This window comes from Amphiura filiformis, chromosome 18, assembly GCF_039555335.1.
Source record: "Amphiura filiformis chromosome 18, Afil_fr2py, whole genome shotgun sequence".
NCBI lineage: Eukaryota > Metazoa > Echinodermata > Ophiuroidea > Amphilepidida > Amphiuridae > Amphiura > Amphiura filiformis.
In genome coordinates, this window is record NC_092645.1 from 30,472,942 (window position 1) to 30,488,602 (window position 15,661).

The window sequence follows — 15,661 nt, forward strand, 5'->3', positions numbered from 1 at the left end:
CCGGAGTGTTTTAGACTTTTTTGAAAAGTTTTTTTGACCTAATATAATATTAAACATGGCCTACATGACTGAAATTGATAGTATAGGCCTATAATGCGCAATATAAAAACAATGATTTCCCCCCCAATCGGGATGTGGGAGGGGCCCACATGGGGTACTTATGTATGAAGAATACATGGTATGATATAAGAGTAATTTGTAAAATTCGGTATGTTAAACATACAGCGTGTCGCTACAAATTGGGATTTGAATAGTAGGCCTATATCCCAAGGGAAATACATACACACACTCACTCACCCCCACCCAACCTACCCCACCCCGACGGCCACACAAAGCGAAATTATACAGCTAAAAGGTCCACATCAAACCTTTGACCCAAGTTTGCTTCCATTTAGACTTAAACATGACTTGATCTTAGAGTATACATGGTATACATATAGGCATATACGGCATCAGTCCATGCAGCAGCATCTCAAACGTCATCGTTCATTAATACACATTGCATACTTCTTACTAGGGTAATATTCATTGAGGAAAAAGAGATGAGTTTTTGAACGCAATTAAAACCCGACAGCAATCAGTGGCATGCTGGTCCGATAACGGACTAAAATTCATCAATTTTTGGCATGAAAATGTGTTCTCAATAATATAAAACTTTGATTTGGCCACGATGCAAAAAAAAATGAGTCATCCAGTCAGGGTTCTAAGGAATTTTCATTTTAAAATTCGAGATTTTCTCAGATCCGGAAATTTGATATATATAATGCGCAATATAAAAACAATGATTCATCAAATTATTTGAACCCCCCGCTTCGGGTATGTGGGAGGAGGCCCACACCAGGGGGGGGGGTAATAATGTACATGCAGAATACACTGTATGATAAGAGTAATTTGTTGGGAAAATGACACCAAAATTGCTCCCCCCCTCCCGCCAAAAATCGCTTGCCCCCCCCTCTCGGCCCGCCAAAAACCGTTGCCCCCCCCCATTGCACATGCCAAATTTTTGGGATGTCAATTTACCAACTTTAAATGGTCTTTATACATGTTGCGAGCGCAGCGTGAAGGAAAATTTGCATTAAGCTTTTCCGTACGGTTTTCCTAAGCATTTTTAGAGTGTTTTATGTGCCAAAATTCACTTGCCCCTCCTCTTGGCCTGCCAAAAATTGCTTCCCATCCCCTTTCGGCTCGCCAAAATTTCTTGTCCCCACCCCTAATTTTACCCTCCCCAGGGCTCATAATTATTGCACAGCCTTTAGATGTCCCCATTTTCTCTGCTAAAACAAACAAAATAAACATGAAACACCCACCCCAACGAACTAACTAAACAGAGCGCTACAAACAAATACATCTTGAAACGCAAGCCCGTCGGCCGTTCGTGCTATATAAAACATGAATGTGATAGGCCTACACGAAACGATTCTGTCAATCAAACTCCAGCACAGCCCGTTATTGGCCAGGATTTTAGTGTGAGGAATAGGCCGAAAAGACAAATTTTTATCCCAATTTGTAAATTTCTTATCTCATTTTTAGTCATTTTAAGGCCCGGTTCTTAGGACTCTTTGCTGTTCCCATGTATTCCTTAAAATTATCTGTGGGGATGATCCCCCACCGACTCCCCCTGGGTGCCCCACTCCCACCCAACCAATCACAGGCCTCAAAAAATATTGACCGGGCCGGTCGGGTTTTTCTGGCTGCATTACAATAGGGCAGTGTCTTTTAGGCCGAATGCGTCTTGGGTCGAGCTTGCAACTGATGATCAGTATAATTGCATGAGGCTGACATCTTTATAGTATGTTTTATAGAGATAATTGTGTTGCGCATGACAGGTGACAAGCTATTGCCTGTCAATCAAATTTGTTACCAAGCATCGGTAAACAAATTTAACAATAGGAGCTGACTGAAGGTGACAAAATAAGCTAAATTGGTCATTTTTACACTTTTTTTTAATTTTTTTTTATTTCACATGATTGGTATGCATGTTTTCTTACGTGTAAGATGATAATATGTTTTTTGAGTTGACAAAGCCATAACAGATTTTGTTTAACCTTAAGAAAACGTCATTTTTTCTTCACAGGAGCGACTCAGTTTTAAGCGACAGCTATGATGGTTGAAATCAGCCCTTGCCTGATCCCTCTGGCTGGGAAAAAATATAGGTTGACCGTCATTATTTTTTACGACTGGCCCTCAAAGTCTACGATGTCTGGGAATTTCCTATTTTTCAGGCAAAACCATGCCGGTGTTTCTGTAAAGAAAAGGCTGCTTAAAATCATTAAAAGTTATTCGATCTCTCCCATCTGTGGTACACTTGCAGGAATTAATATTACTAATCATGACCAATCCAAATTTGGCTAAAATTATGCACATTTCTGCTCATTTTAATGCTTAAATTCAGAATCAATGGGTTTTTCTGAGAAGTGAAATTCAAGGGCGCACAACCATATATACTATTTGGTGGTGTGAAATCTGAATGATGCAACATGTTTCTGATTATCCTTAATTTCAGACTATTTTAATCTAATTAACTTATTTTTAGCATAATTTGAGCAAGAAGCTGGTTAAATTTTTTTTTCAAGCAGAATCATTGTGTCTGTGACATCTGCTATCTACTGAAGATAGCATTGTGATTACCATTTTAAAAATTCACCAAGACTTAGGCTTTCAGCAATTTACAGTCAAGAGGGACAAGTAACCAGACAGACACAAAAAAACAAAGAAGAACATGACCACAATGTCTGAATTATAAGTGTTGAATTATATGGCCTATTAGTGAAATCTTAAGTCTACCCCCCCATAAGCTTACCTGATCCATGGACACATTTTATGAGCTCCAACCAGTGCCCTAGCCCACGTGCCACCATATACTGATGTCTTCTACATCTGGCACTGAGTCATTGCATACCATCATGATTGTAAACATTACCTGGGTTACCAGTAGTGGAATCATAAGCTTAGCCTACCCCCCCCCCCACCAACACACAAACCGTAAGCTTACCTGATCCAGGCGCCTATTTCATGAGTTCCGACCAGTACCCTAGCACCATACTGCAATGGCCTCTTCTATCTGTCACTGAGTCATTGCATGCCATTGATGATGTAAGCTTACAAAATATTATGATTACATTGCATGGGCCTAAGTCACTCTACGAAATGGAATCTTTCACTCAAACACACATTTTGGGTCATAAACTCACCTTAGCACTGGTATATTAGTAGCAAATGTTGCACTTCTCTTCAATTTTAGCCTTTAATTACATAAATTCAGTCAATGCACTTCTTCGGTGAATCCAAACACGAATTAGGCACAGGGCTAACTTGCTCAATCAAAAGTTGAGACTCACACACACAGCTCCATTCAGATCTCACACCACCAAATCAGAGTCCCATAGAGATATGTGCTAAATTTGCCTTAAGGTTACGCTAAATTTCTATGGTTCTCGTCCTAATTTGGGCTGTACGTAGCCACCTAAACCAATTTTTTTTTTTTTTTTATAAACATCGTAGACCTAAAAATCATAGGTCATCTCGGAGCTAACATTCTAAGCATTATTATTAATTATGATTTATTAATCTAGCTCATACACAAATGTACTTTGTCAGTGTTTCAATTTTGTTCACGTCACGTGAGCATGAAGATTTTTGTGACAGAGGCCATAATTTAGTGATGCATGCCCCGATTTTGCTTTTAATTTGGCTACAGATAATAAACAGTTCAATAAAATAATGGCACTATTCAGCCTGTATAAAGCTTTTGTTGATTTTATTTTATAAGCTTAAGCATTGACAAAATTTGCATGGAATCTGGTACCACTTGTGGTCATTTTTTGTAACAATAATATTGTTTTTGTGTATGATATTATCGCCAGAATTCTTAGCTACATTATTTCTATGATACCTTACCATAACATATGTGGTATGCTAGTGTTACTAGGATTCACCAAAAATGAAATATCTGGGCGTTTAGGCACACTCCGCTGTCATTTTGTGACGGTTTTCAATTAGCGAGTTACGGCCACTCCATAAAATACACGCCGAAAAAATCGCTCTTTCATCAACATCTTTCATTCTGTTGATGTCAAAATGGACATGACAATTAATGAATAGCGTTACATGCTAATCAGTAACTTACTTCTTACCAATTTGGTCCAAAGATGTCAAAATTTCAAATTATTTATCCTCCGGACACTTGATTTGAATTCAGCATTTCAGAGTGTTGATTTCTGAAGAGGTCACAAGGTCACTCACGTTGTGTGCCCTGTGACAACTCGTATCTAGTACCAACTCGGCCTTATTTCAATTTGACCCGCTATCGGCGCTATGTCAAACAACTGTGTCCAATTTTCTTTGCCATTTTCTTCCTCTCCCGCACTCTCCTTCAGTCCCTCTTGCCTTCCCTCTCTATTTCTCTCTCTCTTTCTCTCAGAAAATATATAATTAATCCATAGGGCCTACAATATGAAATCTAATAGGGCTAAATAGTATACGTAAATAAAAAATAAATAGCCCTAAAACCAATCTTTAAAAAAATATTAAGGGCTGGCATTTTCTTCGGGGGGTCCCAAATATACGGGGGGTCGTAAATTTTGGAAAGAAAAATAAGGGGGTCATAAAATTTTAATGACCAAATGTAGAGAATCTGAGTCACAAGATGATTACAGATAGTGTGTTTATTTTATTTAAAAGGACCGATTTCAATGCAATTTTAGCCTGTTAAGGGGTAAGGTGTATCGGTGATGGCCGGGAAGGGGGGGCGCAATTTTATTGGCGCTGACTTTTTGTAAATTTGGGACCCCCTTCCAAAGAAAACTTCACAGCCCCCTAAATACATGAAAGTAATGCATGAGAAAAAACACATGAAAACTAGGCCTAATAGGCCTATACCTAATGGGTTGTGAAATAGGCCTAATATGGTGAAAATTTTTAATGGCCTTTGCACATTGGAAAAAATACCCCCCCCCGCATGGCAAAAAAACCATGCAATTTTTAGTAGGCCGAGAGGGCAGTGGCGGATTCAGGAATAGCGCGACCATCGGGAGGGTGTCTGTTTGAGGGGGGATGTGAGCCTCGAAAACGGGGGGGGGGGGGTACCAGTGCAGGGCCTCAAATTGCAAAACCTGTGTCTTGATGACCTACTATCAAAATGATTTTGCTGGAACAAATTCGCACGAATGGAGCAAAAAGTTTTAATGATATTAAAAATGGACCTAAATACTCGGCGCTTATATAGGCCTACTGGCTTGTCAATCCCATCCCAACAATTAAGGGGGTGAGACCCCTCAACTTTTTGGATTGTTACAAAATTCAGAGATGGACAGACAGACCCCACAAAATCCTGAACTTGCAAATCGTAGCGAGCGTAGCGAGTGGAGCTGTCGCCCAGCACGGCCGGGGGGTTCGGGGCCCGCTCAAGGGCCCTGGTGGGGGTAAGCCAGATGGTTTCTGCACATTTCGCACCACAGGAAAGGACATTTCAGAGGCTATTAAAAAAGAACATTTCAAGGCTCCTGGCTTGTTCTACACTTTTAATAACAAGTGCTTACTTCTTCCAGAAAACATCCTTTAAAGTTACGAGTTTCCTATACTTTTATGCACAAGAGACACTCTTAAAAATTGTTTTTGGTTTTATTACATGACCAATATGGCTGATGTTGAAGCAGAAAAATAAGGCAATAATTAAACATTTTTTGTGCTTGGTATCCACTGCTTCCCCCACCCCACCACACCTACCGGCACCCCATCCTGGGCTTTCACGTTCAGTAAACATTTTAGCAGATTTAGCACCCCAAAAGAGACAATTTTTGACATAAAAACCGGAGTGTTTTAGACTTTTTTTTTAAAAGTTTTTTTGACCTAATATAATATTAAACATGGCCTACATGACTGAAATTGATAGTATAGGCCTATAATGCGCAATATAAAAACAATGATTGTCCCCCCCCCCCCCCAATCGGGATGTGGGAGGGGCCCACATGGGGTACTTATGTATGAAGAATACATGGTATGATATAAGAGTAATTTGTAAAATTCGGTATGTTAAACATACAGCGTGTCGCTACAAATTGGGATTTGAATAGTAGGCCTATATCCCAAGGGAAATACATACACACACTCACTCACCCCCACCCAACCTACCCCACCCCGACGGCCACACAAAGCGAAATTATACAGCTAAAAGGTCCACATCAAACCTTTGACCCAAGTTTGCTTCCATTTAGACTTAAACATGACTTGATCTTAGAGTATACATGGTATACATATAGGCATATACGGCATCAGTCCATGCAGCAGCATCTCAAACGTCATCGTTCATTAATACACATTGCATACTTCTTACTAGGGTAATATTCATTGAGGAAAAAGAGATGAGTTTTTGAACGCAATTAAAACCCGACAGCAATCAGTGGCATGCTGGTCCGATAACGGACTAAAATTCATCAATTTTTGGCATGAAAATGTGTTCTCAATAATATAAAACTTTGATTTGGCCACGATGCAAAAAAAAATGAGTCATCCAGTCAGGGTTCTAAGGAATTTTCATTTTAAAATTCGAGATTTTCTCAGATCCGGAAATTTGATATATATAATGCGCAATATAAAAACAATAATTCATCATTATTTGACCCCTCCTCCTCTTCGGGTATGTGGGAGGAGGCCCACACCGGGGGGGGGGGTAATAATGTACATGCAGAATACACTGTATGATAAGAGTAATTTGTTGGGAAAATGACACCAAAATTGCTCCCCCCTGCCCGCCAAAAATCGCTTGCCCCCCCTCTCGGCCCGCCAAAAACCGTTGCCCCCCCATTGCACATGCCAAATTTTTGGGATGTCAATTTACCAACTTTAAATGGTCTTTATACATGTTGCGAGCGCAGCGTGAAGGAAAATTTGCATTAAGCTTTTCCGTACGGTTTTCCTAAGCATTTTTAGAGTGTTTTATGTGCCAAAATTCACTTGCCCCTCCTCTCGGCCTGCCAAAAATTGCTTCCCATCCCTTTCGGCTCGCCAAAATTTCTTGTCCCCACCCCTAATTTTACCCTCCCCAGGGCTCATAATTATTGCACAGCCTTTAGATGTCCCCATTTTCTCTGCTAAAACAAACAAAATAAACATGAAACACCCACCCCAACGAACTAACTAAACAGAGCGCTACAAACAAATACATCTTGAAACGCAAGCCCGTCGGCCGTTCGTGCTATATAAAACATGAATGTGATAGGCCTACCCGAACGATTCTGTCAATCAAACTCCAGCACAGCCCGTTATTGGCCAGGATTTTAGTGTGAGGAATAGGCCGAAAAGACAAATTTTTATCCCAATTTGTAAATTTCTTATCTCATTTTTAGTCATTTTAAGGCCCGGTTCTTAGGACTCTTTGCTGTTCCCATGTATTCCTTAAAATTATCTGTGGGGATGATCCCCACCGACTCCCCTGGGTGCCCCACTCCCACCCAACCAATCACAGGCCTCAAAAAATATTGACCGGGCCGGTCGGGTTTTTTCTGGCTGCATTACAATAGGGCAGTGTCTTTTAGGCCGAATGCGTCTTGGGTCGAGCTTGCAACTGATGATCAGTATAATTGCATGAGGCTGACATCTTTATAGTATGTTTTATAGAGATAATTGTGTTGCGCATGACAGGTGACAAGCTATTGTTTGTCAATCAAATTTGTTACCAAGCATCGGTAAACAAATTTAACAATAGGAGCTGACTGAAGGTGACAAAATAAGCTAAATTGGTCATTTTTACACTTTTTTTTGACTTTTTTTTTATTTCACATGATTGGTATGCATGTTTTCTTACGTGTAAGATGATAATATGTTTTTTGAGTTGACAAAGCCATAACAGATTTTGTTTAACCTTAAGAAAACGTCATTTTTTCTTCACAGGAGCGACTCAGTTTTAAGCGACAGCTATGATGGTTGAAATCAGCCCTTGCCTGATCCCTCTGGCTGGGAAAAATATAGGTTGACCGTCATTATTTTTTACGACTGGCCCTCAAAGTCTACGATGTCTGGGAATTTCCTATTTTTCAGGCAAAACCATGCCGGTGTTTCTGTAAAGAAAAGGCTGCTTAAAATCATTAAAAGTTATTCGATCTCTCCCTTCTGTGGTACACTTGCAGGAATTAATAATACTAATCATGACCAATCCAAATTTGGCTAAAATTATGCAAATTTCTGCTCATTTTAATGCTTAAATTCAGAATCAATGGGTTTTTCTGAGAAGTGAAATTCAAGGGCGCACAACCATATATACTATTTGGTGGTGTGAAATCATGACGTATCATACCGTAAATATGGCAGACTACTCAAATGCATTCAACAAAGAAGTAATTGCAATCTACCGCGACAGTTCGTCTCACATGGCAGATGTCCTCGAACTTTTTCTAATAGTTACAACAACAACAATATTGCATTTTGCGTCTTTCTAGTAAAAAGGAGTTCCTTTCTGTAACATAGACATTTGTAAATTAAAAGAAAACAAATTAAAAAAAAAGTTTAACAAACTACCCAAAAAATTCGCCCGAGCAACTTGTTAATAGGCAATTACACTTATTTAAGAATTGATATGGTATATGATCACATTGGACGTAATTTTAAGCCATATTGTGTTCATAAATGATGGAACGGATGGATTTTAATCAATATTTTGGGACGTTAAGGATGGAAACCAGTGTGAATTCGATTTGTCGCTCAAGACAACATGGCCCCTTGGGTTACGATTTCTATTCGAAAGCCAATGCCCGAGTCTCGTTGAAGTGCTTACTAAATGGCTTCAGTGCAAAGAAATCAAAATTACCATAACTGTTCACTGTTCTCAGCGAAAATTAAAAAGGCAAGTTTCATTCATATATTTCATAGATTGTTTCGAGAAACACATTTTATCTGTAGAAAAAAAGGAAAATTTCTCACAGGTATGCACTAACATCAAGCAATTACCGGGTGTAAAGTTTCAATCGAAAAGTAGTACCCGTGAAATCAGTGTAATCATTGACATTCTTTTGAAATATTCAAGGCATTCTGCTGATTTAAAGATAGCATTAATACCCTATCTAGAAAAGACTGGATGTATGACTGCACGTGTGATCAGAGGATTAAAATCATCTTTTGGTACGCTGCATTTGATTTTCGAGACCAACCGACTGTGGTAAACTTGCGTCTGGTACAGCTGCATATAGGGATTGGTATTCCCTTGTTGCAGGGGTAAATCTTCACAGTATGGGAGAATACATCAGGTGTTTTTTTTTTGGAAATCGTCTTCGGGTTGACAACATTTGTGACTCACCTTTCGACATTTCGGCCTTGCTTACAGGTCTTGTGCTCTCAAGTAAAAATTTGTCAACAGACATGTACGATGCCAAGACGTCCTTGATAAGAGAATTGGAAATTAACAACTATATCTTCACAGTTGAATATTTTAGAATATTTTCTGGTCACTCGAGTAATTTAGAGCGTTTCAAAATCTTATCGTCACCTGCATTTCTCGTCATGGGTGCCAATTCATCAGTGGAACAGTTCATGACCCTCCTCGTTTCAAAATTAAATTCACTAACCACTCTGTATCTCTATTGTTGTAGACAATCACTGGAAGGCACAGAGTTTCAGGTTGTCCAGTTTTTCTCATCTCTTCAAGACTTGGCTCTCCAGTATGCTGCCATAGACTTACCTTACTGGAAGTGTGTTTTTAGGAAACTGGGAAAAACAAAAATGTTGCTGCGTCAATCTTGGTGGAAGTGAAGTAGAAAGTGCAATGTCAGATTTTGTTAATATTTTACCAAACATGACACATCTACAAGATATCAACTTGTCTTCAACAAACCTTGGTCCTTGTGATATTGATCTTTTATCACCAGGTCTAGCTGCGTGCTCAAATCTAAAAAGCTTGAATCTGTCCAACAACTCTGTCAGCTTTAAAGAAATGCACCTACTTTCACAATCACTTCACAAACTCTCTCAGCTCAACGTGTTGGACATGTCAGACAACTCAATTCGTGATTTAGGTGTGTTGGCTCTTTGCAACTGCTTCAGTAAGCAGGGTTTCCAACTGCAACATTTGCTTTTGAATAACTGTGGTCTTAGTTCAACTGGCTTATTAATGTTGTCACTCTCCTTTCAGTTCTTGTCCGGCCTGAGTCACATGGAAATTGCACAAAACGAAGATGTTGGTTCTGATGGTGTTAAATGGGTGTTTGAATATGTTGGTTGTCTTAAGAATCTGGTAGAGTTACATCTTGCTACCGTCCGAACAAATGTGATGACCGTCTCAGAATCGCACATTTTATGCTGATTATGTAGCTGCTTCATTAATTTAAATATTGCAACCGCATAATCTTAACCCTATTGTTGTGTAAATTTAATATGGGTCCCATGGACTTATGGACAAGTGAACCATATTAAACCTCGAGAGAGGTTTACGTTGATTCTGAAATCCAAAATAACATAATTGGGTTGCCCTGCAAAAATATTGTATTAGCCTACTAAATATTTCAATATATTTTCTTTTGTAAGTAGTGCAGTTCATTTGAATAGAAACCATTATATATTGTGTTCGGTCTTGTGTTCGGTCTGGTATGGTCAAAATTTCTTGTTCGGGAGTTGAAGACTCAGTTAAGGTGACTTTGTAAACATTACAAGCTGTATCAAAATGATTGGTATCCGGCACTTTTGATGGTTATTGAAAAGCCTGCTTCTTCTTAATGCAACATTGGATCCTCTTGAAATAACCATAATTTATTGCTATATAACATAAGACATTAATCAACAAATTTTGCGGGTCCTATGTTGCATTTCGATGTGTCCATAATCACTGGAAACTGATACCAATACTGGTACCAATCATTTTGATACACCCTGTATTTATGTATTGTATCGTTATGACCGTGACGTAATGCCGTAAACTATATAATACGCTTCATGCGATTCGTCGAGCTTCGAGTAGCGATAAAGCTTTTGCATTGTTTTATTCAGTCAACAGAGGGCGACGTTACTGATTTTTTAGCGGTGAAGGGTTTTTTTTTTTATTCTATTCGGCAATATGTCATGAATACGACGAATACATTTAAAGGAACACTCTGTCAATCACAACATTATGCCTATATGTTAGAAAAAATAATTATCAAGCACTAATCACGTGGTTCTATTTAAAACAAACTCATATTGACCGTAAAAAGGAATAAAAACAGCCGGCTCTCAACACGCGATATTCAAAATTCCCACGCCGAAATTGTCTAGGGCAATGACGTCATCGTTACATGTGCTCAATTGTTGTCAGCCTTTATTGTGTTACTGGGACGTCATTGCAGAGACGGCTGATTTTATTTGTTTAAAAGGTCAATATGAGTTTGTTTTAAATAAATCCTCATGATTCGTGCTTGATAATTATTTTTGTAACATTAAGGCATAATGTTGTGATTACCGGAGTGTTCCTTCCTTTAATTAATCTTATTTTATTTAAACTAATCGATTACATTTACAAGCTATTGTTGCAAAATATGAAACCGATTTAACCTGGATATCTTTGATACCCCCTTGAAAGGTGTGTTAAAATCCGTTATTAACGCCTACATGGATACCCTACCTTCCTTGTTATTCGCATATTTATTCGTATATAATTGGTCGAATCCAACCAAAAGTGTCCACGGGCCAAAAATAAAAGTCCGAAATAAAAATGTCTCCACAATATTTTCCTATTGCCCATTGAATGATGACATATTGGCCTTATAGGAACCAAAAGTGCCATTACTAATCTTGAAAAATAAATCCAGGACGTGTGATAGTAAATGTGATATCAAAACCCAATGTTACCTACGAATACCACCAGGATGCTTTCACTATCGCAATACTAATCAACCTAAAACAAATGGAATATTCCCATTAACGCTTTTTTCGTGTAATGTAGACCACAGGGTGTCAGGCAAATGCTAGCTCAACCAGAAAATATTTGTTTTTATTTTTATAACGCGATCAATATGATCTTAGTCAATTTATGCTAGTTTATTTTTGAAAAGGAAGTTTAGGTCAGTTTCTGTATTTTATTTATCAAATGAGTATGAATCAATTTACACATTGTATAAGAACGAGCAGGATATATGTTTTCAAGAATATTAGGAATTATAAGCATACACCTAACGCTTTATACAATGAAAAGGTGAACAAACCCGGGTATTCGTAGGTAACATGAGCGATTTATCAATATCTATATTGAGTTTAGAGGTTTAAAGTTTGCTATTATGGTAATGAATTAATAAAATGGTAGTTTTTTAGATCTCTTTCAGATGGTACGTCCAAATTAATAAATGCTATTACCTTAGATCAAAATTTTTTGATGCTTTTAGCAAGATTTTGACCACTTCATTTTGATATACAAGTAGTTAATCAGCAATTTTACATAATAAATAATTGTTGAATGAATCCGTATATGGGTAATAATAGTGTCCTGGGGTACCGCTTAAAGTTTTTGACAATTAATTTCCATTGGTAGCGACACTTCATTACACATGTCATGTATTATGCTGTATTCGTAAGTAACATTTCAGTATTTGTAGTTAAGAATTAGACTTTTGGTGGATATCCCAATCAAAACTTCATTTTATAAAGCACTTTGAATGTATCATTTTCTTTATGTGCGTTTATTGATACTTTAGACCCTCTCATGTATTAATAATGTCGGTTCACAGCGGTTGAAAGAGTATTGAAGTAAGAAACAAAGGCACTAAAGTGACTTTAATTTGCTTTATTGCACACAACTCGCTTAAAACCGTTATTGCAGACTTGTGAAGTCCATCTTGGAGTCAGTTACGTCTTGTGGCCTTTCGTTTGAGGGCAACTACAATTAGCTTTATACCAGGGTCCATCATTATGTTGTCTAGATCATGAGACAATGAGAACAGTTGTTTTTTTTCCATGGTATTCGTAGGTAACCTTAGCGAAAATGTCAAAAGTTACCTTCGAATAAATCAATTTGGACACAAATTACTCAGACACCAGAAGGTCGGTAAACATTTAAAATGAAGCACACATGACAGTTGACAAATCCAAGTATTTATCCCTTCTAATCTTCTTTGAATCTGATTTTTCTTTCAAATGAGCAGACCGTCGTCTATTTCAGTACATATTTTTCAACAATTAAGCCGTATTCAGTTTTGCATGGTGGGCATGTATGTGAATTCGCAACTTTCATTGACATATGATTTGATAGCAAACATACAGGCCTTCGTTATGTACCAATATGGGCATTGGCATGAATGGCGGTGTTTCACAATACTGTCATAATGTCAAATTGTATTCGTAAGTAACATTCGGTTACCGAAATTTACCTACGAATACTTGCTTTATTGTTGACATCTCAGAAATATTTAAACGCAGGCTATTGAAACTTGGTAGAAATAAAGAGTGTATTACCCTGCACCTATTGCTTAACTATTGTTTACTATTCTCTCACTTTGTGGAAATGACACAGCTTTTAACATGTATTCGGAGGTAATGCATATTTTTTACCAAACCTACCTTTGTGCCATTTAGAATTTCTGGCAGCTAAACACAATAATAAAGATGCCCGAATGCAATGCATTTCAGTATTGGATATATCAAAGCTTGTATCAATTGCGCATTTATTAGTGATTTCCATTTTTAAAGATATATCTAGTGCTATGAAAAATTGTATTCGTAGGTAATGTAAAAAATACCACTCAAAAATGATCACAAAAATTCATAATTATGTACAAATATGTGAAAAATTGAATAGGCAATCTTTGAATACACGCCTTTCAGGAAATCAATTTAGATTCAATCCAATGACTTCTTTTCATAACTGATTTAGACGTTTTTAAAAATACTTTAAGAAATATTTTGAAAAAATGGGTAAAAATAGCATGTTTTGGGGTCTCTGTGTCTAAGTTTTTCACAGAAGTATTATATATGGCGCGAAGTCGTATTATATATGGCGCGAAGCGTATGATCAAGGCGAATAAACACAATACAAAAATGAATGCCAATTGATTAATACTTTTAAGTTATGGCCCTGAACATGCCGTGTACACTTTTCGTTGGATTCGACCAATTATGGTATTCGTATATTCCTATCCACATTCAAAGAGGTTGAATCGAGGCAATCCACAAGTCTATGCCGACATTGAGAATAATACCATTGGTGGCGGTGCAATACCGCCTAACATAATTGCCACATCCCAAAAACCAGACATTGTTTTATTTTGGCGTACTGACAAGCGAGTTATTCTCTTTGAAATATCGGTACCGTTTGAGCCTACCTTGGGTAAAGCCCATGGTAATACCATTGGTATCAAACATGACCGATACGTTTCCGACATTACCGACGCCGAGGATGATTGCTTGCTAATTGTCGTCTAAGTCGGGTCTAGAGGCTTGATTGACACCGACAATAAAAATAGGCTGACCCGTTTGTCAAAACAACTTTCTCATGTCATCCTATTCAATCTTTAACTCCAGACATGAGCCAAAACAGAATATCCAAGAAGTCATTCAACTGTATTCTTCCCGTCATGATGTATTTATCCATAGTTTTTTTGTATTTTGCTGTTTGTAGTTGTGTTTTCCCTTGCCTGGGATTGGTATAGATAGTTAATCTTGCGGTTGTATGTTTCTCTTCTTTTAAAGATAATTGAATAAAATGTGGAAGAATTACTTAAAGATCAACAATGGGACTGGTCGATTCTAAAACCTGGGTAATTCCTTGTAAAATGTATGCTTTAAATTGATTAAAATTGGTATACTTATGATTAATTTATTTATTATCGATCGGTCGATCAAATTATTTGTTTCATTTATTTATAATGTTGTAATATATAATGGTAACGTAGATATAAAAACAAATAAAATGTGTTTTTTGGGGTCGACTCAAGGAGTATGGTCAGTCGGTCGCAGAAAACCAAACCATTTTGTCTTTGGTACAACTTGGAGTAGTGGATATACTGAAGTTCTGACTCACTTTGCTGGGTGCACACCAGTAAATAGTCTCACTGACTTTCTGTACAAACAAGGTCCGTAAAAACTTCATTTTCTTGACCCGATAGCGACTCGTCTATTCAAAACATACACTTTCTGCAAGTAATGTAACACATTTTGAAAACTTAGCCAAATCTTCATAAAAAGTCAGATCCTGCTTATTTTTCATAGAAAATCTAAACCTAGGCCTAAATGAGGATTCAATATGAATCTGGGCCTAATATGTATGTATTACATTAAGTGCCATGCCACTTTCTCATGTTTCGAAACATTGACCTCCAAATGGGTATAAGAGAATTTCTATTTACTGGTGTGCACTCTAAATGTTAGTGTAGTGCGCTTACCACATGCACCATTAACAATTCAACACAAGCGATATCTGTAGTTACCCTCTATTTCGGGTTTACACAGACGTATGCACACTCCTGACCAATAATGATCATATCGTTAGGAATAGAATCTGTATAATATTTACACATGTCTAAAACTTAAACACCTTACATAAACTAAGCTGCTCTTTACATGAGCTTGGTGCATAGTAAAGCCATAATGTACGACCTTTTAAATTGAGTTTGGTCAATTCAAACCTGATTGTTTGGCATATTTGTAACGTTTACACGTGTCTCAACTTATACCTATTTGGATTCAGCTAAATTCGTGTTTGTAGGACTAAAAGGAC